Raw genomic sequence first — 22,736 nt, forward strand, 5'->3', positions numbered from 1 at the left:
AGTGGGTTATAGCCTCTGCCTTCGGCTCAGGTCATGATCCCAGGGTCCTGGGATTGAGCCCTGCATCAGGCTCTCTGCTCAGTGGGGAGGCTGCTTCCTCCTCTATCTCTCTGCCAGCCTCTCTGCCTACTTGTGATCTGTCAAATAAATAAATAAAAATCTTAAAAAAAAAAAAACTCCTGAGCATGAAGATAGTCCAGGATATCTATCACATAACCAAGAGACAGAAACATTTTGGATCTGTTTCATTTCACTTGAAGAAATAAGAGAAAAAGAGAATCTTGAACTATGTCTTTTGGAAATGGGTATAGCATATTACAGCATCAGTCACAGGGTTAGCTTCCTGTTTTATAAGCAATAGGTCAGCTATCTTAGACAATTGCTCTGCAGAAGCATCAAGTTGTTACTCTGAAATAATGTCATTCTTCAACAGAATTATGGCTTCCTGGGCAGCTTAACTGTGGAGACTTTAGAAAGATCTTTCTGCCAAACATTGCTCCTACTCTAGCCTATAATTGGTATTGGAAATACAACAATTTGACTTTATAAATGTGTCAGGTCAGTACTGTTATAAATGGTAGCATCCCCAGAAATGGTAACTTGGCATTCATAGTATTGATATCTCATAGAGAATTACCAAATAATTTTACTAAGCTGTGCTTAGATTTTGATAAGGAGAGAAGGCTAGAGTCAAAGTGTTCCACATCACCCAGGGAAGACAGTCCACAGTATTGCAACTGCAGTCCCTTGAGAATCAGAGGAAGATGCTTAACTTCCCCAGGACTGAATTCATTTGTACAAACTATAAACCTATTTACCAATCCTTGCAGGTTGTAATATTGTAACAGAAATTATCTCTAGGATTGTGAAAACATTTATTTTCTTCTTTAAATGTTTTTTATCTTTTCTGAACTCCCTAAGAAGAAAAGGCAGTTGTATTAAAAGTCCCAAAGGTAAACGGCCAGCATTTTTTGGATACTAGGAAGTTTTGCTTATAAATTTTCCAGGTAAAGTCATTTTAAACATCAAGAATTGACTCATGGAGCACCTGGGTGGCTCAGTGGATTAAAGCCTCTGCCTTTGGCTTGGGTCATGATCCCAGGGTCCTGGAATCAAGCCCCCCCAATCGGGATCTCTTCTCAGCAGGGAGCCTGATCCCTTTCCCTCTCTCTGCCTGCCTCTCTGCCTACTCGTGATCTCTGTCTGCCAAATAAATAAATAAAATCTTTTTAAAAAGAAAAAAGAATCAATTCATGAAAAGAGCACTACAGGCCATCAGTAAGCCAGAGGAAGATAAGGATTATGCATTCAACTGCATCAAGAAAACCTCATGTATACTATTCAATGAGCAATGCATCTCTAATACCTAACTTCAAATTTTGCTACCCCCTCCAAAAACCCATGAAACTACATACACAGTAAACTACCAGATGAATTTTTTTAAAAGATTTTACCTATTTATTTGACAGACAGAGATCACAAGTAGGCAGAGAGGCAGGCAGAGAGAGAGAGAGAGAGGGGAGGAAGCAGACTCCCTGCCGAGCAGAGAGCCCAATGCGGGGCTTGATCCCAGGACCCTGGGATCATGACCTGAGCCGAAGGCAGAGGCTTTAACCCACTGAGCCACCCAGGCGCCCCCCAGATGAATTTTTTAAAGCAAAAGGTTTATAAGATATTTGTAAGGAGAATGATAGCAAATGGTAGACCACTTACAATGTGATATTGTCATTTTGTGCAGACACCTATGAAGCTGGAATCTCCTACAAACTAAACTGTGGATCAAGCTTCTTGAATAATTCCACCAACACAATTTATTTGATAGACACCCTCTTTATGTGCTCATTCGTAAATGTATTGAATACTTCCTCTATTTGTCAGGTTAGGATAGACTATGCTTCAGTAAAATATTAATTCTAAAATTTCAGTGGCTTAGCACTACAGAATTCCTAGACTCACATCTAGTACAGTTCATGGGGGATCCTAATCCACATGATCAACCAGGACTCAGACATAGAAACTCTACCAAGTTGCAGCTGGAACACATGGCCTTGTGGACTGCCACAGAAGAAGAAGGACAAAGAGTGGAGAATTCTCATCTGTTCCAAAATACTTCAAACTGAAAGTGTCGCATGTAACTGCTTACAGAGATTTGCCAGAACTAGTCATATGCCCCAAGTCTAATGGCAAAGGATACTGGAAAATATTTAAAAAGTACATGAATGTTTGGCAAGTCCAATCACATTTGTTCAAATATTTATACCAGGTACTTTGGGACTACAAAGATGAATCAGTTTTTCAACATTTATTTAATCAAATCACAGAGATAATAAAATGTGCATGTGAATAATAAGAAGAAGAAGGTAGAGGGTGATAAGCACTAGGAAAAAGGTACAGATAAAGTGATTTGGTAAATCAGAAGATATAAAGATTCCTGCTATCTAAAGAGATCAAGAAAAGCTTCATGGGATGAGAAGTATTTGAGCTAGGCTTTGAAAGTTGTAGGATTTATACATGAAGAGCTGATGAATAGAGACCATTCTGGTCTCAGAAACAGTAAGAGCGTGGGAGAGAGAAATTACAGGGCACTTAGAGAGAAGAATAAGCCTGTTTTTTTTTTTTTTTCTAGAGCAAAGGTCCAGCAAAGTCAGAAATAAAAACAGAAAAATTGGCTGCATTCAGCTTGTGAAGGAACTAGAATGCTAGGTTAAGATGTTGGGATTTTTTTTTTTTTAATATAGATAAGAGTCTCAATGAGAGGTATGACAGATGCTATTCAGGAAAAGGTAGTAATTAAAATGGTTTGGAGTGGAAGAAAATTAATGGGAGGGAGGCCAGCTATCAGGCTATTAAAGTTGTTTTGATGAAGGGCAACTGGAAAAAATGAAATAATAATAGAAATGGGGTGACATATATTAAAAATATTTCAGCCAACAGAATTTGATACCTGATTAAATGTGATAAGAGTAAAGTTTGACCCAAAGGAATCTGAGGGATGGAGAGTTCATAGATGTCATTAACAGGAAATTTAAAAAAACATGGGGAGAGAAGCTTGTTGTGGAAGAATAAATAGTTAATGTTTGGCCATGTAGAATTTAATGTGCAGATGAGACACAGATGAAGGTACCTAGCAGGTTACTAGAAATGTGAAAAGGAGGCCAAGGTCAAAGATGGTGATTCAGATGGAGGCATCACCTGGATAGAGAGGGTAATCCAAGTCATAAGGTTTGATAGTATCTGGAGGAGACAGATAGTAAAGGGCTAAGAAGTAGGCCAAGAACATATTCTTAAGAAATACATATTTAAGAGTCCAAAGGAGAAGAACATCCAGAGAGGTAGGGGGAAAGAACAGCCAAGGGAGGAGATTCAAGTGCGGGCACTTTCAATAATATTTAATGCTACAGAGAGCCTCTTGGTGATGATAACTCAATTGGCCACTGAATTTGGCCACTGGAAGGAAAAAGGGGAAAAGGTGACACTTGCTTAAAGAAATAAAGATATTAAGGGACAGTGTAGCCTTTTGGAAAGGGAGAGAAAAAGTGTATGGGCTAAGGGAAAATATAAAATGGGGAGGAAAAACAGTACATTCAGGAAAAAGAAGAGATATTGATGAAGCCGGTGGATAAGGATGGAATCAGCACCTGGTCCTCCTCACTTGCTATACTCATCACCCAAAAGAAGCAACTTATCATTCGTTCTCTTTGTTTTTGCCTATGTCCTAAACTATTTCATCTGGACCCTCCAGAACTCCACTTCCTGGTCAGTTCCCGCCTCTCTTTGATCCTGCCTGCTTTGCTATAGCCTTGAAAGGCTCTCCTTGAAGTGGGTGCTTGATATTTACCTCTAATACTAATGTTCGCCTTTTTGGTCCACAGTTCACACCCACCCGCTAGAATTTAGCCAGCTAAAACATCCTACTTAATCCAGTCTCCATAGGACCCCACGCCTGGTGCAGGCCCTTAAGGGCAAGGATTAAATTTAGAGTGTAGGGGCGCCTGGGTGGCTCAGTGGGTTAAGCTGCTGCCTTCGGCTCAGGTCATGATCTCAGGGTCCTGGGATCGAGTCCCGCATCGGGCTCTCTGCTCAGCAGGGAGCCTGCTTCCTCCTCTCTCTGCCTGCCTCTCTGCCTACTTGTGTTCTCTGTCAAATAAATAAATAAAATCTTTAAAAAAAAAAATTTAGAGTGTAGGAAATTTACCGGTGCCTGGGTGGCTCAGTGGGCTAAAGCCTCTGCCTTCAGCTCAGGTCATAATCCCAGAGTCCTGGGATCGAGCACCAAATGGAGCTCTCTGCTCAGTGGAGAGCCTGCTTCCTCCTCTCTCTGCCTGCCTCTCTACCTACTTGTGATCTCTCTCTGTCAAATAAATAAATAAATGAAATCTTTAAAAAAAAAAAAAAGAATGTAGGAAAATTACGTCTTTCTCAGAAATAGAAAAGAGAACACAAAGGAGATGAATACTGAAAAAAGTCTGAGCTGCAGATGAGGGAGGTTCATGTCAAATGGCCTATAACTTTTCAGTGAAGTAAAAGGCCGAGTCATGGTCAACGCATGAAGGCAGCAATCGAAGGGTTTCAGAATAGGAAAGGTTGCGTGTAAGCCCAATATTTGTAATTTGTATTGCTTTTTCCAATTGATGACCATTATAATTTTACCATACATTCTTCCTCCGATCTGCTAGACTGTAATTCTTCAAATGGAGAATTCTAACAATACCAAAGAGCTTTCTGGGTTTTTTTTTTTTAAGATTTTATTTATTTATTTGACAGAGATCACGAGTAGACAAGGAGGCAGGCAGGGGAGGGGGAGCAGGCTCCCTGCTGAGCAGAGGGCCCAATGCAGGGCTCGATTCCAGGACCCTGGAATCATGACCTGAGCCGAAGGCAGAGGCTTTAAGCCACTGAGCCACCCAGGCACCCCTATCAAAGAGCTTTCTGACTTTTTTTTTTTTTAATCAAAGGCATTCTAATATGCTCTCCCTGGAAGGCAATATAGTCGAATGACTAATCAACTTGAACTTTCATACATAAAGCATTTTAAGATATTCTATTTCTAAAAGTTCTTCAATAATTCCAGTGGAGTAAAATAGCTGCATTAGTTAACCCACTGCTTCTAAGACTTAGTGCAAATCATTAACCAAAACAAACAAACAAACACAAAGAGAACTGTGTGCAACAGACTGATATTGAATTGGTTAGGAACTCTGAGGTCAGGCAGGATTTGATTTCCAACTGTGCCACGTCCTGACAGTATAATAAAGCAAGAAAGGGCAGAAGGACGTTGTGGCATCAGACTTCCTGGGTCCAAATTGTGAATTAATGAGCTCAAATGAGTCCCTGAAAATCTGTTTCTAACATCCTTAATAATGGTATTGTAACCTGTAAAGCAGCTGTCCTAATGTAGACCTCATAGGATTATTGTGAACATTCCATGAGGTGGATCATAAATTTAGGGTTAAGAGCATAAGCTCTGCAATCAGGCTGCTTGAGTTAGAATACCAGCTCTGCCACTGTTTAGCTGTGAGATATTTAGGTGAGCTACCCTCTATGTCTCAGTTTTCTCAACTCAAAATTGTTATAAGGGTACCATCTTCAGAGAACTGTTGTGAAGATTGAGTGATAATATAAAGCCCTTAATGTCTAAGATTTTATTTATTTATCTGACAGAGAGAGACACAGCAAGAGAGGGAACACAAGCAGGAGGAGTAGGAGAGGAAGAAGCAGGCTTCCTGCTGAGCAGGGAGCCCATGTGGGGCTCAATCCCAGGACCCTGGGATCATGACCTGAGCTGATGCTTAACAACTGAGCCACCCAGGTGCCCCTATAGTGAGTTCTAAATAAACACTACTATTATGATATGTTCAGCACAATGCCTGACGTATAGTCAAGACTCAATAAGTGGTATCAAATTATTCTAAAGGGAATGTTTTAAATGTTTCTTCGAGATGATTCTAATCCAGTAATAAACATTGGTTTACCTAAAGCCTAATTGGCAATGCCAGCATTCCAACTACGGTTCGTGGAATATGTTTTTACACAGTGGTAGAAAGTTGGAACACTAAAATATGCTAGAGATAAGGGTGCATTTAACACTGCATCTGAGCAGATACATATAAAGCATGAATGCTCTCAAGATTTTAAGTAGCTGCTCTGACATGAACCAAAAAGTGATATAACTTCAAGCTGAAGAAACACCATAAAAATCAATGAACACAGAGCTACAGGCAATGATGTTCCTTCTTGGTTAAGAAATGCTAGGAAACAGCAGTGTTGGGCCGACCAGCTGGGCTGGCTGCCAGGAGAGGGATTGTGAAAGAGCATTGTGAAGATGGATTCATGTTGACGAAGAGTTATTTTTGTCCCGTAAAATAAACTGCTTCCTATATATTGTGTTGAACAGAGTAGCACTGAGTTCTTGGATGTCTTTTTTCTCACTGATTTATAGACTAGCATATAGTAGATACTTAATAAATGATAGCCAAATAAATGAGTGAAGTGTGGTGTCCTGATTGGAAGACACACTGGAGATCTATTAGTTTAAGCAGGATCACCTCCTTAAGGGGAGTGCTCCTCCATTCCAACCCTGAGATATCTCCACCTGGCACCTCCAGATACTGTGATATTCTGGGTCCAGACTTTGACTATTATTTTCCTTCTGGAGACGAACTGATTTAGATTTCAGGTTTTAATCCCTGCTTGTCCTGGTTTCTCCCCAGACATGGCTTCACTTCTGGTGATCTGCCCTCCCCTAGTTTCATTTCAGCTTCCTTTACCTTGCAAGTCTCCACCCATTTCCCAGTGAAACCCAAGTCACTGGCTCTCTACTCCTTGGCTTTCTGCTCTCTACATCTGATACCTACGAGATAGAGGTTTCTGTGATGCTCTGGTACCTGCAGTCTCTGAAGTTAACCTCTTGGGTTCTGTCAGTTGTGCCTATGCTACCCATTGACCTCAAATATGCATAGAGAAATACTACCTCTAGCTCAAGGTCATGTAGAAGTTCATACCATTCCTAAATATTTTTAAAACTGAAGTCCCTCACTTAATTCTCTGGTTTCTCCTGTAATCTTTCTCCTTAGCCTCCCAAATACATTTGAAAGAAACATTAAGACCCTGTCCAGCCTCTTGGCATGGCTTTAGTTCTAGCTAAAATCTTAGACCTATAGACCAGCACAGGTGCCTTAAAGTTTGGACTTCCTCATAAACTACCACTCCAGGAGGATGAGAGATAAAAAACAAAACAAAAAACAACAACAACAAAACCCTAAAACCCCAAACCTCTGACAATAATAAATACAGTTCTCCACTTTGCTGTTTTGGGTAATCTAGAGCTTAATTGTGTGGATTTTGAAGGATGTCAAAAGGTGATGAATGGGTCTGGAAGTGTCACTGCTAATAACAGAGGAGCTATAGCTTAGTCTTGGCCTATATTGCTAATTTCATTTAGCTTATTCAGTTTGGACTGGAATAAAGCCACTCTATGAGTTTTGGGAAGTTCTCAATAATCCATGTGGGTCACCCAAGTGGAAATTGTAATGATTCCGTCCAGATTACTGTGCCTACTGACTGAAGCTGATTCAAAGCCCCTTAAATATCAGCTCAGGTGTCTTCATTATGCTCCAATTTGGTGGCCTCCATTGAGGTCACCTTAAACTGATGCATTTAAGTTAACTTGGCTGCAACCTTTCTCTTCTTTGAGCTTGGGCAGGTGAGGCACTATGCCATTTACAAGCCCCAGTGGAGAAAGAGTAGAAGAAAAAAAAAATCAGCTCTGGTGTAAATGTGGCCCCTATCAAAGGATGAATCTCATCATAGAACAACCCCAGGACCTCCATCTATCAAGTTACATCCTCCAAAAGTTCTACCAACCTAATTAGTTTCAGGAACTATACACTTTGCCCAATAACTAGAGACCACATTTCTTTTTATACAACCTTGTCCCCAATGTTATTATTTTACAAATACGAATATTACATGGAACTCCATGGCCATTGCATTCTATGTGGATGAGGTTCCAAAAGCCAAATGCTGCAGCCATTTTGTTGCCCCACTGAAACTGAGACAATTGCTGGCCAACTTGACAAACCAGCTACTCATGATAATTATTCAGTTTTATAAAAGACTCCAACTCTTAGTGTAATATGTATCTCACTTTTCTATATAGGTGCCAGAATTTGTGGTCTAGGGTAGACCTGGCACTTTGCTCCCCTAGAGAGGTCTGTGGTTTTCCTGAACTCTGTCCAGAAACCATCAGCTAAACAAAGCCTTCCTGAGATATGCTGGAAGTGTCAAGAATTCCAGAACACTTGTAGTATCATGGAAGCTACCTTCTTGGTGCTAGCAGCCCCAGTTCTAATGAGCCATGTTCATTGTTCCCAGAATACAGATGCAGTTACTCCAAAACTTCCTTCCAACCAGTCTGTGAAGGTGCCCCAAACAGAGAACATCCTCTTTCAGTACATGTTGGATTGAGGTACAATTGTATTCTGGATGATTGTCTCACAACTCCAGGGACCTGGCCCACCCTGTCTTATAACCTTGAATTGCTGCTAGTAATTTTGGTTCTTTGCTGAGCTGAATCAATCAAAATATAATACTGTAAAGGACAGTTCTCTAGAATCATTTCCCCCCAAGACAGTCAATTATATACATGGATTAGGCAGGCCATCGAGTTCCAAGTCTCTGGTAAATTTGGGTTTTGTGGAATATTATGGCATAGTTGTGGCAGATTATATATATATATATATTCATATATATCCATATTTCTCCATCCTGACTTCCAAGCTTACCAAACTGCTTATGGAAAGCAAGCCAAGCATCATAAAAGATCCAAAAGGATTTGAAAATCACAAAGATGATCCATCCCTGTAGCTATTCTAGCACACCCAAACTATCAGGGTCTTTCCTCCCCCAAGCACATGTTCTGAACGCAACATGGAGGAATATTTCCCAAAGTATGCTCTAGAGACTACCTACACCAGAATCACTTGATATTCTTGCTTAACATGCTTAATCCTAGGCCCTATCCCAGACCTACTGAGTCAGATTCACTGGAAACACCCTCAGAAATATGCAATTTAAATAAGCCCCTCAAGTTATTCTTATAGTCACTAAAATCTGAAAACTATAGCTGTAGCAGCATCCTTCTTTACTCAGCCCTGACTCATCATTTTCACAAATCTATTCTGCAAACTTACCATTCCCCATCCCCTGCCCTACCCAACCACCTAGTCGAGAACACTTCGAGTTCTGGTCAAGAACTAGAGGAAGTTCTTGACCACAAAAGCAGCATAAAGCCTGAAAGAATTATTTGGAAAAGGACCGTGTTTCCAATAATGACAAAAACAAGCTGTTGCAACCAAGAACAGCAGTCAAGTGTCTAAAGATTATGCCAAAGTTCTATTCATTGGTTGTCAGTCCCTACTGGCACTGACAGGAACCCAGAAGGACTGGTGGAGCTGGGAGCATTAAATACTAGCAAGTAGCTGGGAGAAATGGGGCTTAAACAAAGGTATAGTGCTAGAAGAGTTAAGACAGAGGGGTGAGGAGACAGTGAGGACAGCTACAGCAGGAAGACATCATCGACAATACCCAGCAGAATTTGAGAAACACGCTAAGCTAGTAAAGGCTATATTACCAGACACATCAAGTCAATATAAGACAGTCAGTCATAGGACATTGGTAAAGGCAGAGCTATTTATAGTCTAGGAGTCCCTTATTATAGCTTTTAACCCAGTCAGCTCTAATATCTCACAGAGTGAGAAAGGGTCCTAGTAGCTAAGTATATGCCATGATTTATAAGCTGCCTTCTGTTTAAGGTACCCACTATATTAAGCCGGGCTAGAAACCAAATCCAAAATTATGCAGAAGAAAGAATTTGTAAGTTTATGTCACTGAAAGGTCCTTGGGTACTGTTGCTTCAGGCTCAGCTGGATCAAGATGATCATCAGGGATCAGGATTTATCTGTATCTCTCAGACAGAAGTTCTTGCTATAGTGGTGGAAATTACCTTTGGCAGATCCTGACATCCATCCCACTAACTCAGTTCAGCCAGGAGCCATAGAAATGCCTTTACTGAAAGCTCTGAAAAGAACACCCTGAGGGGTTGACTTCCACCAGCCTCACTTGTGATATGTGCATTGCTTTAGAGTAGGGGTTGGTTGTCCTATGGGCCAAGGTGACCAACATGTCCCAGTCTGCCTAGAATTCTCCCAGATTGATTGTTTTTTAGAGAGGGAGATATAGGGGGAGAGGAAGAGAGAGAATCTCTCTTAAGCAGGCTCCACATCCAGGCCAGAGCCACCAGAGCCACGTAGGGCTTGATCTCACAACCCTGAGATCATGACTTGAGCCCAGATCTAGAGTGGGTCGCTTCACCCACTGAGCCACCCAGGCGCCCCAGGAATTTTTCCAGTTTTAAAGCTGAAAGTCTATGTCCTGGGAAATCCCCTTAGTTCCAGTCAAACTGGGAAAACTGGCCACCTTACTTTTTCTGTGGCACGAGTTCCCCACAAGAATAAACACTTCCGTTACAAGATGAAGAAGGAGAGAGGCTGGAGTACGGGGAGTATTTACTTCACCCAGGCCGGAGTCATCCGGCACCTGCGCAGAAGCATGGTCAAAGCTTCTTCCCCTTCTCTATGGCCACCCTGGGAAGAGCTGTCTTTTAGATCAGGCGGGGCCTGTACGACTGCCCACGCCTCCACCTCAAAAGAGATCCTGAAATGTCTCTCCTGAGATTCTTTGCATCCACTCCTGGTCCTTAACTGGCCTTGATCCGACTCTCCTCTCTGATGATGTGGCGGCCTGCTCTTTAACTTTCATTCTTCCTTTAAAAAAAAAAAAGATTTTATTTATGTATTTGATAGAGATCGCAAGTTGACAGAGAGGGGGAAGCAGGCTCCCCGCAGAGCAGAGAGCCAGAGGCAGAGGGGACTCAATCCCAGGACCCTGAGATATGACCTGAGTTGAAAGCAGAGGCTTAACCCACTGAGCCACCCAGGCGCCCCTTTGGCTTTCATTCTTGGTTCACACTGGCTTCCCTGTCTCTGTACCTCAGGGTAACTGATCCGCGCACTCCTCTGATGCCACCGCCACTTCTTGCTTGGATCAGTAGGGTCTCTGCAGTCGATCTGCCGCTGAGGTTTGCCAAAGCCTTCCTACTCATGCAGTTCACCACTGCCCCCACCTGTTTCCAGGTGGAATTCAGCCTGGCTGTCGGTCAAAATCCATGCTCCGCTGTGAGCCGGAAGCTTCATCCCCCTAGTCCCAGCAGGTAGCTCGCTAACTCTCCCCTGCGCACGCGCATCCGCACACACACGCTCCAGTCCTGACAGTTTTGCAACGCAGGCGCGTTTATTCCCATTTTACAAAGGGGGACACTGAGGCTTAGAGGAGTGAAGTAACTTGCCCATTCACGAAGCCAGTGTTGAAGTTACAACTCAAAACCTTGAGCTGTTTATTCAGCACCATGCTGACACTATTAGGCAATATGTTGGTGGTAACTACTTAAAATAGTACGATCACAACAATGACAACTTCTGATGACATTTTTGTATAAAGTTCTGCTCAATGTGAGACGCTTCGGCGTCTGCCTTTGGCTCGGGTGTGATCCCAGGGTGCTGGGATCGGGTCCCCAATCGGGCTCCCTGCTTGGCAGGGAGCCTGCTTCTCCCTCTGCTTGCCATCCCCCCACCCCCACCCCGCTTGTGTTCTCTCTACCTCTCTCTGGCAAATAAATTTTTTTTTTAATCTTAAAAAAAAAAAAAAAGTTCTGCTCAATGTGTGTATATATCCTTATATCATGTCAATAATGTCAATATACTCAATAATGCCAAGCACATATGTGGAATTTTTTGAATTTTGAAACTGATCTTGACCTCTACAAGCAAAATAGTGAGGACATTATTTTAAATGGATTTAAAACAATTGTTCCAATAACTAATGGAGTAGCTTCTAGGCCTAGAATTCTAAACTCCTTTACTCTCATTTATGAATATTAAAATGTTTTTCTTCGTGGACCAAATGTTGTTCAAGACCAGTAGTTCTCAAAGTGTGGTGGATGACCTTCATGGTCTGTGAGGCCAAAACTATTTCATAACAATATTAGGGTGTAATTTGCCTTTCATTCTCATTCTCTTATGAGTGTTTGAAGCTACATGAGCTGAGATTTTGCGACAGACCAACTTCAAAAGCACATGTAAGAATCTTAAGTCAGACACTTGAGTCAGACATATTCTCTGAAGTCAGATACTAAAGAACTTGTAAAACAAAGCTGGGTTTCTTACTAAAGTTTTTCTTTCAAAAAGTACAATTATTTGTACAAACATGTTATTTATGCTAACTGTAATCATTTATTCTTTTTAAAGTAAACATGTTTTGAAGTTCTGAGTTTTAATTTCTAATATGGTAAGTATCAGTTGGGTATAACTCACAGCAACAGAAAATACTTGTTCTAATCAAGAAAATTTTGTAATGAAGTTCTAAACTTAAAGCTCTCTCCAGTAAATATGCTTTGATAGTCTAGAAAACTGGGAAAGACGGGGATATTCTTGAAAATTAGGACAATGTGTTATTATTATTTTAAAAACCCACAACACAATAAACCTGTAATGAGTCAGTCACTCATTACATCTGTTCATGAATGTCTAGTATTGCTCTCTCCTGAGTCCCTGTGTTTATGGCTCAAATAGTACCCCCAATGCTTAGGAACACATTTAAATTGAACTTAGAAATTAATAAATAAAACTAAAGGGAAGAAAATTAATGATAAAAATCGAAGAATGTTTTGAAAAGCCATGAAGAAATGAACATTTTCTTTTCTTCCAATGGGATTTCCAGTTGGAAAATTCTTAATGGCAATTTAAAGAATTGGGGCATTCAAAACAATGATTGCAGATGAATTAAATAATAAACTGAATAAGAAGAAGTAAAGATGATTAAGTGAAGAATTCAAGACAGAAAATGCATCCGAGGGAAGGAGAAACATCTACAACCAAAGAACACAAAGATTCACCTGCAAGCATCTCATTTATTCTCTCGTCTCCAGTCTCTGATCTACATCTTTAGAAGGGACTTCAATCTTTTCTAGTTTCTTTTCCCTTTTTGAACCCAATTGAGAGGCTGCAGAAATAGTTCTAAATGTGAATCACCACCATGATTAAACACATTAAAAAGAATTTGGTGTGGGATGGGCAAGTGCTTTCTTTAAAATCATCATTTTTTTTAAAAGATTCTAATTCAACAGAGACAGAGATAAAGTACAAGCAGGGGGAGTGGCAGGCAGAGGGAAAGGGAGAAGCAGACTCCCTGCTGAGCAGGGAGCCCACCGTGGGGCTCAGTCCCAGGACCCTGGGATCATGACCTGAGCTGAAGGCAGATGCTTAACCAACTGAGCCACCCCAGGTGTTCTACTCAACTATCCTTTTAACTCAACCACCTTTGGTTAGTAAAAAGATATTGGCAGTATTTTAGCCTGTATTTCCTGGGGCCACTGCAATGAGGAAGAGTATCCATCATTTCACAATTAACACTTGCCCACTAACCACTATGTGGAAAGAGCATTTCTGAGTCCTGAAGACAGAGATTGAGAGGGGGACCCCATTCCCTGAGGGCTGCCCAGTCTGGTAGAGAAAATAGCAGTGAGGTTCAAAAGCACGTAGTGAATCTCTCCCATTTATTTGACTGGATGACATTTTACTTCCCTTCATTTGTTCCTCTCTCCTGCTCTTTCTCAAACAAACCCAAGCTGTCTATTCATGCACTCACTTACTAAATTAAGTAAAAATGAGTTCATTTTAAGAATTTTGCTGTATCTGTTTAGATTACTCAAGTCACTGTATAAAACTTGTGATGGGAACTCAATTACTTATCACCAGGCTTCAAGTCTCCACACAATTTAAATAATTTTCTGGAACAGTGATGTTTTCTGTGGGATCAGAAGTCAAGAATATTGACTGAGGGAGGAAGAATGAGAGAATTTTGATTTCAGCTTTCAAGATATATCTTGAGAAAGTAGGTAAACTGTCTTTGAACAAAAGCAGGAAGAGTATGGCTTTGAGTGTTTGTAGTATCTGTAACCCTGATCCGTGGGTATTTACCCTAGAACTCATAGCTTTAAAGGAGCAGTGGTTTAATTAGAAATATCAAATATCTGTTTATTTAAATACTGAAGTTGTGTGTGGGAAACACAAAAGCAATAATGTATAGGCCCTTGCCTTCTGGTTATTTATAGGTACTTAGGCAGAAAAAAAGATACCTAACAAAATGGTTAAATGGTAGCAAAGCCACCTGCCAAAAGGGGAAATGTGGCACTATCCTCCATTTAGCCCATTTTCTCCCTAGAAAACAGTTCCACATTCAGAGAAATTCTTGATTTAATACAACCCAAGTTTGATAACTGGGCAATTAAACATCTGCATGTGGAATACAAGACTGGGTCATGTCACATGATCTGGCTAAAAGCCAAGACTGGGGGCACCTTTCTACTATGGCAGAAACTTCTCTGAATGTTCATCACCCAAGCATAGTTCTGTGCTGCTCAAGTGGTAAGGTCACACAACCTGTTGAAATGTTGAATATCAATAGGTTTGCCAGTAAACTAAGAAATCTGTGGGTTAATTCTACTAAAGAAGGTATAACCCTAAAGAGGTCTGTTTTACTTCTGATGGTGGGTATATTTAAGATAATCTTTTTGAAATCCTACTGAGTTTTTTCAAAGACCCTCTTGAAATAAAGATTACTGGTTTTCGCTTCTTATCTAGTTCTTTTTCTTCTGCAGTAGCAAAAGCTCCGATTTTGAGCTGGACATAGGTCTACCTTAAATTAACATTAAATATTCTGCCTCTCTTGCAGCAATCTGTGGACCCGTCACTAAGTTCTGGCTGATAGTATACAGTTATTACATAAAACTTTCTCCTTCTCCCCCTCACCCATCTGCTGGCTGGCAGGCACATGTGATGACTGGAGAAGAAGCAAGGATCTTAGACCATGAGGTGACCCTGCTAATAAAGGACATACACAGAAGAGAAACAAGGTAGGAGGCTGGGTCCTGACACCTTACAAGCCCCACACCACTATCTCCTAATTTTGTATAAGAGAGAAATAAATTTCTATCTTTATAAAGCTATGATTATTTTGTGATTTTTTTTCAGTGCAGACATACCTAAGTCCAATATTCATCTAAATTCTAAATGGGAAAAAATTAAAAGCAATCATTTGGAACTATACAATTGAATATGGTAGCCATGATTCACAGGTATCTAATAACACTTAAGTTGTGGCTGGTCTGAATTCAGGTGTGCTGTATGGATAAAATATACCACAATTTTGAAAACTTCATATGAAAGAAAGAATGGCAAATAGCTCATTAATAACTTTTTATATTGAGTGCATGTTGAAATGAAAATATTTTGATATGTTGGGTTGAAAATACAAAAACTGATTTCACCTGCACTGGAAGGGCAGCCATCAACAACGTAAGTCAAACTACTGAATGGGAGAAAATATTTGCAAACCATACATCTGATAAGGGGCTGATATACAAAATATATAAAGGACTCATACAACCAAATAGAGAAAAAAAAACCCAAACAATGATATATAAAATATATAAAGGACTCATACAACCAAATAGAGAAAAAAAAACCCAAACAATCCTATTAAAAAACTGACAGAGGATTCGAATGGACATTTTTCCAAAGACCACATACTGATGGCCAACAAGCACATGAAAAGATGCTCAACATCTTCTCTAATCATCTTTCCTAATCACAAAAATCCAAATCAAAAACCACAAGATGTATCACCTTTGATAAGAAAGACTTATCAAAAAGATGAGAAATAACAAGTGTTGGCGAAGATACGGAGAAAAAGGAACCTTCATGTACTGTTGGTATAAAGGTAAATGGGCACAGCTACCGTGGAAAAGAGCATGGAGGTTCACAAAAAAAATTAAAAATAAAACTACCATATGATCCAATTCCACTTCTGGGTATTTATTCAGAGAAAATGAAAACTAACATGAAGCATTATTTACGGTAGCCAAGACACAGAAACACTCTAAGTGCCCATTGACAGATGAATGGATAAAGACTCTGTGGTATATATACCACAGAGTCTTATATATATATAAAAATAAGAATATATATATATATATATATATCCATAAATAAGAATGAAATTTTGCAGGGCGCCTGGGTGGCTCAGTGGGTTAAGCCTTGGCCTTTGGCTCAGGTCACGATCTCAGGCTCCTAGGATCTAGAGCATCGGGCTCTCTGCTCGGCAGGAAGACTTCTCCCCCACCCCCACTCCCCCACCCAGCCTGCTTACTTGTGGTCTCTCTCTCACTCTGTCAAATAAGTAAATAAAATCTTTAAGAAAAAAGAGAATGAGATCTTTCCATTTGCAACCATATGGATGGATTTTGAGGGCATTATGCTGAGTGAAATAAGTCAGACAGAGGAAGATAAATGCTGTATGATCTCACTTATACCCAGAGCACACAACCAAACCAAACCAAACCAAAACAACCAAATCATGAATAGAAAACAGGGTGGAGGTTGGGAGAGATGGGGTTTGGGGGTTGGGGGTTGGGCAAAGTATGTAAAGGGGGTCAAAGGTGGAAATATTCAGTTATAAAATAAAAAAGTCATGAGGATGCAATATACAAAATCATAACGGTAGTTAATAATACTGTAGTGCATATTTGAAAATAGCTAAGAGAGTAAATCTTAGAAGTTCTTCTCACAAGAAAGAAAGTTCTAATTCTAATGATAATGGGTATTAACTAGATTTATTATAGTGATCATTTTGCAATATACACAAATATCAAATTTGTACACCTGAAACTAATATATATCAATTAAATCTCAATTTAAAGAAAGACTTTTCTGATGATAATGTGATTTTTAAAATATTATAAAAATTAATTTCATTCTTTTTACTTTTTTAATATGGCTAATAGAACATTTAAAATGACATATATGGTCCACATTTTATTTCTATTGAACAGAACTGATTAGAATATGGACTTTTAAATATGGGGATAAAGAGGTATGTTTACTGAAGATCAAAAAAGACAAAGATGGGGCGCCTGGGTGGCTTGGTGGGTTGAAGCCTCTGCCTTTGGCTTGGGTTGTGATCTCAGGGTCCTGGGATCAGGCCCTGCGTCGGGCTCTCTGCTTAGCGGGGAGCCTGCTTCCTCCTCTCTCTCTCTGTCAAATAAATAAATAAAATCTTTTTTTTTTTTTTTTTAAAGACAAAGATGACAGAATCCATAGCATTTCAGATTTTGGTTAGTCATACATGGGGTACATGTCCTGCCAATATGGGGTTTTAAAATAAAATGGAAGACTGCTAATACATCTTTCAAAGAAAGAATATCTGGGATGATTTTAAAAGTGATTCCATGTTAAAAGGTGAATTAAATGCTTAAAATCTCCTAAGCACAATAATTTAAAAACTCTGATGCAAAAGCTGCTGTCATAGGTAAAATTCTTCTGTGTATTTATTAATACATATACATAAATGAAAATACATATAGGACATTCACCTTATATATGTATCAGCTTTTTACTTATGTTTTCAAGGGCATGAATATCTTTCTTATTTTTGATGTCCTTTCTTATTTTTTATTTGAGGGTCATTTGAAATCACTAATTACAGTCTAACGTTCTGCTTGGTGGCATTCATCTTGTGTCTGCACAATTAAAATTCTGCTTCCACTCAGGTGTTGGATTTGCAGGTTGGTTCATGAAGTGATCCTTCTGGCAGAGCTAGCAAGATGTTGCTAGCCACAAACAGCAATTGTGTTAGAGTTCCTTGTATTTGATAACAGTGCTGGATCTCTTTCCCAGGACCTCTTTTCAAGTACACAGATGTGCATATTAGCCGTGGTTTATAACGCAAATCAAGTGTTTCTGTGTAGGCTGGCTCTAAATTCTATAGATACTATCATCTTTGTGCGCTTGCTGCTAAGAGGTAGATCTCTAATAACAGTATAGCACTCTATCACTTTCCTAAAATGGAAAAAGAGCTCTCTATTTTGACTTACAGAATATACTTTTTCAGTGTCAATGTGCATTTTCAATTTCAAACATTTGGATTATGCAAAAATACATCTAACCCAAACTATAGAACCAGGCTTTAGAAGGCAAACAAACAATACCCCGTTTTTCCTGTCCAAGCTTTGAATCAACTGGGAAATAGTTATGAGACATATAAAGGGAGCTTAAAATATCAACTTTAATACTAGAAATGTCATTGGGAAAATGGGTGTGTATCTGTAGAGAAAAGGGCTAACATTCCCCCTTCCAAAAAGATCTTGCAACAGTCTGCCTGAGGAAAAGTTTGGTATGGTGAAGGTTCACTTAGGCAAAACTGCTGTTTCCCACTAGTCTGGGGCACAAACAGATGAAAACAGGAGAAAATCTCCAGTATTTTAAATCCTGTAGTAGATTAGCTTCACCAAATCAAGAAAGGTAAGCCAATGATGTGGGGTGGGGGAGGGGCGTCTCATGTTTGATCTGTTAACTTCTCAAGTATTTTATTATAAAATATTAGAAATGAAAAGAATGTGGATAAATATATATGGAGTCAAAGCAGCACTGGTTTGGGATATGTAAGCTAATACTCAACTATATGTTGTGATGTATAAATTTTAAGGACATATTCTTAATCCATTCATCTATCAATAGACACTTGGGTGCTCCCATAGCTTGGCTGTTGTAAATAATGCTGCAATAAACTTAGGGATGCATGTATCTTTTTGAATTAGTTTTTGTTTCCTTTGGGTAAATACCCACTAGTGGAATTACTGGGTAATATTTCTATTTTTAATTTTTTGAGGAACCTCCATACTGTTTTTCACAGTAGCTGCACCGATTTACATTCCCACCAACTGTGAATAAAAGTTCCCTTTTCTCCGTACCCTTATTCACACTTGTTCCTTGTCTTTTTTTCTAATGGCTGTGAGGTGATATCTCATTGTGGTTTTGATTTGCATTTCCCCAGTAATTCTACTTCTGGGTATTTACTTGAAGATTCAAAAAGACATATGCACCTCCCTATATACTGCAAAAGCTCAAGGATGTGGCCAGTCAGCAATTGAGTCAGAGTTCTGTTGTAGCTGTAGGCTAATAACCATTGGTGATTTGCCAAACTAAAGACTTTGTCCTGAGTAATTCTCAAAAGAAGAATTTCCTGTTAACATATTCCAGATGGTATTTGGAACAAAAGGTGATTACAATTAAAAGCCATAGATAGCACACAAAACCTAGAAATAAAATCACTTGTTTATGTAACATAAAGAAAACTGTATTACTGGTTAGGACAGTGATAACCGATTTCTAACAATATACTATAATAATCTCTATACTTTATCCAAGAGCTGCATTCCCCCCAAATGAGAAGCTTGGTGTATAAAATTCTCCTCATTAAATCAATTACCCAATTTCTTGATCTAAAAGTTGAGGTGTTTTATTTTTCTTAAAGATTTATTTATTTGACAGACATCACAAGTAGGCAGAGAGCAGGCAGAGAGAGGAGGAAGCAGGCTCCCTGCTGAGCAGAGAGATGGATGTGGGGCTCAATCCCAGGACCCTGAGATCATGACCTGAGCCAAAGGCAGAGGCTTTAACCCACTGAGCCACCCAGGTGCCCTAAAAGCTGAGATTGCTAAATTATCTTTATCTAGTATTATACCCCAAGATGAGTATCTGCTTAGACAGGTCTTGTTTAACTAGGTTTTCAAATAATATTAAAAATATTAAAAATACAAATACAAATCAGATTTCTCTGGTATTTGTTTTAAACCTCTAAGCCACAAATATTTTAATTAATTTATTCTTAACTAATTAGTGACGGATAGGAACAAATTCTTGTGACATAAAATATATAGAGGGAACGTTAATTTACTTTTTTAAATGTTTATGCATTTACAGTCAACATTATAGAAAAAATAAGTGAATCATGACAAATGTTGAATTGTTAATAGTTATTAGAAAAATGGAAAAAAAATTTTAAAGTAGGTTCCCCGCCAAATGTGGGGCTTGAACATATACCCTGAGATCAAGAGTAGGATGCGCTACCCACTGAGCCACCCAGGCGCCCCTGGCAAGAAATATTTCAAAAATCTACATTTCTGTTTCTCTTGAGAAAGTAGCTTGAAACTCAGGTCTATTGAATGAGGCGGCCATCTGGTGACGGAAAAGGGCACTGCCGGCCTTATTTTGCATTAACTGAACGTCATAGATGTTCTGCACAAACCAACTGAACCACAAAAATTTCAGTAGCGCTGTCCAGCAAAAACATAATAGAATTCACATATGCAATTTAACAATTTCTAATCACTGCTTTTAAAAAGTAAAATTCTAATATCGCATTATTTAACCCGATATATCAAAAATATTGTTATTTCAGCATAGAATCAATACACAAAGTTTCTTTCTTTCTTTCTTTTTTATATTAAGCCTTCAAAAGACAATGCGTATTTTATGTACATCTCAGGTAGGACTAGCCACAGTTCAAGTATTCAAGAGCCACGCTTGGCTGTGGCTAGTGGCTCCCCTATTGGACGGGCAGATCTAGGAAATGGAGAGCTACATTTATTTTGAGTTGCCGTTTACTAAGTTCATTCATTTCTCATCAGTTCTGCCCACTCTTTTAGAAGTTCCTCCCTTTCCCTTTCCCTTTCCCTCTTTGAGACGACCCTAGGAGGGCCCATCTCTTCTCCAGAGGGCAGCGGGGCGTTCGTTTGCCAGTGCCGTCCTTCGAATCGGCTCGTCGGTGCTCCGCAGCTCAGGCGGAGGTCAGCTACATTCCTAGGGGGATCGGAGGCCACGCCAGGGGATCGGGGGCTGTCCTGGCTCTCCAGTCGCCTTATGACATCACAGCGCCATGACTGAGGTTCAAGTCCAGCGAGGCTCCGGGCTTCCAAGCCTTTGGCTTTCGGTGGGAGAGAGCCGGGACTGGAGGAGGTCACACGACTAGGTCCCTGCCACTATGCCTAGAACTCGGTGTTTCCCGTCCGGTCCCCTGATCCAGCGAAGGCAGGTGAAAAGATGCGCGCTGGCACCAGCAGACCCGCGAGCGACAAAGTCCCCACCATTTCCCAGCAGCACCAGCGGGGTCTTCCGGGTGGACCCCTACCTTTGCTGATTGGTTGGAGGTTGCCGCCACGTGACCTAGAAACTTGACTCGGCGGCTGCTTTCCCCGCCTCTGTTGTCCCCCTCCCCACTCCAAGGTCGGGGGAGGCGTAGGGCAGGTTTCCTAGGCAACCGGAGCTGGTAGTGTACACACAGCAGGCCCCGGATTAGAGAGGGTGTCGTGCCCGCTGTTGCAAGACAGGGATTGAGGGGTCGGAGTGGACTCCGGTCTGTCTCGGATTGCCCTGGAAGCCACCATCTTTCTGGGATAAGGTGAGTGTGTCACCTTGTGGCCTTCGGGCCTATGTCACCTGTCTGCAGGTCCCAGGAGTCTTTGTTCTCCTGTCCTCCCTCTCTGCCCGCCCCCGAGAGGAAGATGGGAGACTAGCAACGTTGAGGTCAAAGGACCCCGGTAATGGCGCAATGGAGATAACAATAATGAGATGCGGACGTGTATTTATTGGAGGCTGACAGGGTGACCAGAGCAAAAGTTAAGAGGAGGAGGAAAGGGACGGTCGCCCAAAGTCACCTGTGCAGACTTTACTGCCCACGTTAAGGTCCAGGACTGAGAAAAACAAGTGCTCCTTGGCCAAACTGGTTATTGCTCACCTAAGGCCAGAAGTGTGTTTGTTGTTGGGTCCATCGGTGCTAACAGATGGAATCTGATCTTTTTATACCCAAGGGAGGAGACAGTTTGATCATACAGAGCTTCTAGTTTGTAGAAAAGAAATTTGATTTTCTCAGAATACTACCCTACCAGGCTCTCCTGGCAGACAGAAACATGGTGCTTTACACCCTAAATATTATTACACTCTGGTCATGTACACCAAGTATTTACATATTATTATATATATATATATATATTCCAAGTTATACCATATAGAACTCTGTAGCATGACAATTAATTCAAAGTGTTGAACAAATTTTATGGAACACCAAGCAAGTGCCAGGCACCGTGATAGGTTCATTGTCCCTGCCTTCAGTGAACATGTAACCTCGTGGGAAAGAAAGACCTGCTAGCATCACAATACAGTGGGACAGGTGCTATATATAGAACCTATGCAGGCCCTAACTAGAATCACAAGGAAGAGAATGATTTAATATTACCAGAGAGAATTAAAATCTTCACCAAGAAGACCCTTGCTTTAAATCTTTAAGGATGTACGGGGTATGCCATAGAGTCAAGGGAAAAAGACATTTTAGGGAAGGAAGACAGCATATGACAAAATACAGAAATACCTCAGCCCATTCAGAGAACGATAGTTCTCTGAACTATAGTTCCCCAGATTCTGAGGGTGTTGGGAGTTTGTGGTTGATGAGCTTGACAGGTAGGCAGGAGTCAGAGCATGGATACCATGAATGCTTTCCAAGGGAAGAAGCTTAAACAGGTATTTACCTTTCAGGATGCTGGCCGTCACAGTTGTGTAGAGGTTGGAATGGAGGCTTCAGGGCTATAAAGAGAGCATCCAGTTAAGGCGAAGTGATGAAGGCCTGAACCAAAACAGAGGCAAACAGAATGGAGAGGAGGGGGGAAATGATAGGCATTTAAAAAGTATATGCAGGAGGATTTAATGACTGAGTGAACATGGAAGAAAGAG

The sequence above is a fragment of the Mustela erminea genome, chromosome 5 (genome assembly GCF_009829155.1).
Source record: "Mustela erminea isolate mMusErm1 chromosome 5, mMusErm1.Pri, whole genome shotgun sequence".
Taxonomy (NCBI): domain Eukaryota; kingdom Metazoa; phylum Chordata; class Mammalia; order Carnivora; family Mustelidae; genus Mustela; species Mustela erminea.